Source organism: Pipistrellus hanaki (assembly GCF_964339955.1).
Source record: "Pipistrellus hanaki genome assembly, chromosome: 1".
NCBI lineage: Eukaryota > Metazoa > Chordata > Mammalia > Chiroptera > Vespertilionidae > Pipistrellus > Pipistrellus hanaki.
Window position 1 is genome coordinate 2,773,549 of NC_140503.1, and position 3,664 is coordinate 2,777,212.

Here is a 3,664-nt window from a genome sequence, read left to right on the forward strand (position 1 = left end):
CTTCCTTCCTTCCTTCCTTCCTCCCTTCCACCCTGCCTTCCTTCCCTCCTTCCCTCCTTCCTCCCTTCCTTCCTTCCTTCCTTCCTTCCTCTCTCCCTCCCTTCCACCTTGCCTTCCTTCCCTCCTTCCTTCCTTCCTCCCTTCCTCCCTTCCTTCCTTCCCTCCTTCGTCCTTTCCTCCCTTCCTTCCTTCCTTCCTTCCTCCCTTCCACCCTGCCTTCCTTCCCTCCTTCCTCCCTTCCTCCCTCCCTTCCTTCCTCCCTTCCTCCCTTCCTTCCTTCCCTCCTTCTTCCCTTCCTCCCTTCCTTCCTTCCTTCCTTCCTCCCTTCCTTCCTTCCTGCCTTCCTCCCTTCCTTCCTTCCCTCCTTCTTTCCTTCCTCCTTTCCTTCCTTCCTTCCTTCCTTCCTCCCTCCCTCCCTTCCTTCCTCCCTCCCTTCCTTCCTTCCTTCCTTCCTTCCTTCCTTCCTTCCTTCCTTCCTTCCTCCCTGCCTGAATTCTTCCTTCCTGCCTGCCTGCCTGCCTTCCTGCCTGAATTCTTCCTTTCTTTATCTCTCCTTTCATTCTTTTTTTCCCTCATGTGCTCGTTCAACAACACAATCCATGCCTGGCATTAGGAATTCACAGTTCACAGAAGCATCAGAGTCCTGGTCCTCACACAGCTTGTTCTGTGGTGGTGGCTGTAGTGGTGCTGGTGATGGTGGCAGTGATCATGGTGATGGTAGTGGGGGTAATGGTGGTGATGGTAATGATGGTGAAGGTGCTGGTGATGATAGTAGTAATGGTGGTGGTAGTAGTGGTGTTAATGGTGATGGTAATGGTGATGATGGTGGTGAAGTAGTAGTCATGAAGGTAGTAATGATGATGGTGCTAGTGACGGTGGTAGTGGTGGTGATGGTAATGATGGTGCTGGTGGTAATGATGGTAGTAATGGTGGTGGTGGTGGTGGTGGTGGTAATGGTGATGGTGGTGGTGATGGTGATGGTGCTGGTGCTGGTGCTGGTGGTAATGATGGTAGTAATGGTGGTGGTGGTGGTGGTGGTGGTGATGGTGATGGTGGTGGTGATGGTGATGGTGGTGGTGATGGTAATGCTGGTGATGGTGATGATAGTAGTGGTTATGTGGTGATGGTGATAGTGATGGTGGTAGTAATGGTGGTGATGGTGATGGTAATGGTGGTAATGGTAATAATGGTAATGATGATGATGGTGGTGGTGGTGGTGATGGTAGTGCTGGTGATGGTGGTAGTGAGTGATGGTGGTGGTAGTGATGATGGTAGTGATGGTGGTGATAGTGATGATGGAGGTGGTGATGGTGGTGGTAGTGCTGGTGATGATGATGGTAGTGTGGCGATGTTAATGGTAGTAGTGATGATGGCGATGGCGATAGTGGTGATGGTGGTGATGGTGATGGTGTCAGAGCAGAAATTATCCAAATCCTTATCTTAGTAAGTATTTAATTATAATTGTGATGTGGCTAACAGAAAAAGTTCTGTTACATTCCCTTTCTTCTCTTAACATTAAAGTGTATCTTAATCCTCAGAGCCGTCACTCTGACCTGCTCTTGGTCATCCATCCCCAATGGGAAGAAACATTCCGAGGCACCAGGCAGCCTTTGGCAGGCAGCTGGGAGAGTCGGAGAGAGTCCGCGTGGGCAGGGATAGGCAATGGAATTCCCTCCCTTGGCTGGCCCTTCGCTCCCGTTCATTCATTCATTATTTTTAAACTTTTATTGATTTCAGAGAGAAGGGAAAGGAAGAGAGAGAGAAACATTCATGATGAGAGAGAATCATGGATTGGCTGTCTCCTGCATGCCTCGCCCCCCACCCCCCTTGGGATGGGGCCCACAACATGGGCATGTGCCCTTGACCAGAATTAAACCCGGGACCCTTCCGTCCACAGGCCAACACTCTACCCACTGAGCCATCCATCTAGGGCCATTGACTCCTTCCTGACGGTCTCTGTGCCCGGCCCTGAGTTAGGCTCGCCAGGCCGGGTGCAGAGCTGAAGGACCCCTCGGCTGCCACCGGGCAGGCTCCCCACGGGAGAGCGCCACGGCTCCGCTCCTCATGGCAGGAGCCAGTGAGGAAAGTGCCTGCGATGCCAACCAGCTCCAGTCCTGCTCTGCCCAGCCGCTGCTGCTCGGGGTGATTGCCCCAGGCCCAGAAAGGGCGTGAGAAAACAAAGGCACGTGATTCCTCAGCTCCCCTTTCTGCAGGGGCTACTGAACGCCTCTCAGAGCAGCAGAGAGCCAGAGGTGCTATCCCAAGCACAAACTGCCCTTCTCACCCCAGGCCTCCGCCAGAAGTTTCAGGAGCACCGGTCAGGGTGGGAGATGCTGTGAAAATAAGAGGCGGTGGCGCGCCCTCTGCTGGTGAAATGGAAAACTGCAGGGACCAAGCCCCACACAGCGCTTGCTCTGCGAATAGGGGTGACTTCTCAAGGCGCATTTGGGGTCTCATTAAAGCTCAGATTCCAGGGACTCCGCTTCATCTCCACCCACAGCCTCCACCGCAACTCCAGCCCCGACCGCAGCAACCCCGGCGCACTGGGGCAGCTGGATAAAAAGCAGACCAGAAAGGCAGTGGAAACTCTGTTGGCACATTCCAGGCCCGGGAACAACGCGAATGGATTGCTTCTCAATGAGAACGAAAATTTCTTTTTAATGGCGGTATTGTGGAAACCCCCAAGGAAAGAACTGAGGGTCCTTGGCTCATGGTATTCGGTCAGATTTAACAGATATCTGTTTATTTACTAAGGATGAACCCAATGTAACTCCTGAAAAGACGGAACCTTTTTATAAGGAGCTTCTAAAACAGCATGGAATAAAAACCATTTCTCAGATCATCCCCCTCCGAACTTTAAAGACGGAGTAGAAAGCCTATGAGGCCAAGCTCTGCCACCTGGGTAGTTCCGACTTGTTCCTTTCTGATGCAAGAATCCGTCGGCTCTTACCCTCACTCCTCAGAAGACATTTCTATAAGAGAAAGTTCCAATCCCTGTAAACCTTAAAGCCAAGAATCTTTCCAAAGAGATCAACTCATCAGTAGGTGTGACGGTCTTAAACCTCTCTAAACGTGGTTCTTGCAGCACTGTCCGCGCTGGTCACACCCGAATGCAGTTCAGCACATCACCGAGGACATTGTTGCTGTCACGGAAAAGCTTTCACAGAGATTGCCAGAGAAGCGGGGGAGTGTGAAACTCTTGTACGTGAAAACTGAGAGATCAGTTGCCCTTCCTGTCTTTTATTCATTTGTCAGCAGTTGGGATGAAGCTGCAGGAGTGAACATTTCTAGTCTGAAGAAACAAGAAGCAAAGAAATTACAGAAATGAAAAGAACATAAAAAGAAACAAAAGGAAAAGAAAAGAAACAGGAAGCCTATGAAACAGGGCAGAAAGTCTACATCAGCCCTACCCACAGAGGAGACGCCCCAAAACTTGTGGTTCTCCAGTGAAGGGCCCTGGGCCCAGGAGAAAGAGACCCTCAGCCTGAGAAGAAAGAGACCTGCAGAATGAAAGCCCCAAATAAAGTGATGATGAATCTGAAGAAGAAATCCCATTCCTGGTCCCATAGGAGAAACTCCTGCCTGAGGAAAAGTGGAGGCGCAGAAACAGGCCAAGGAGAGAGGGCTCCAGTGAAGAGTCCGGTTCCAGCCCTCCTGTGGGGAG

The 3,664-nt window shown here is 51.3% G+C and overlaps 1 pseudogene across 1 annotated transcript; it reads left to right on the forward strand.

Annotated features, from left to right (window-relative positions):
• The first annotated feature begins 2,064 nt into the window (after positions 1-2,064).
• On the forward strand, positions 2,065-3,426 carry LOC311612808 (ribosomal L1 domain-containing protein 1-like; annotated as a pseudogene). Its single transcript has 2 exons — positions 2,065-2,168; positions 2,463-3,426. The product of its transcript is annotated as a ribosomal L1 domain-containing protein 1-like (transcript).
• The last annotated feature ends 238 nt before the right edge of the window (positions 3,427-3,664 follow it).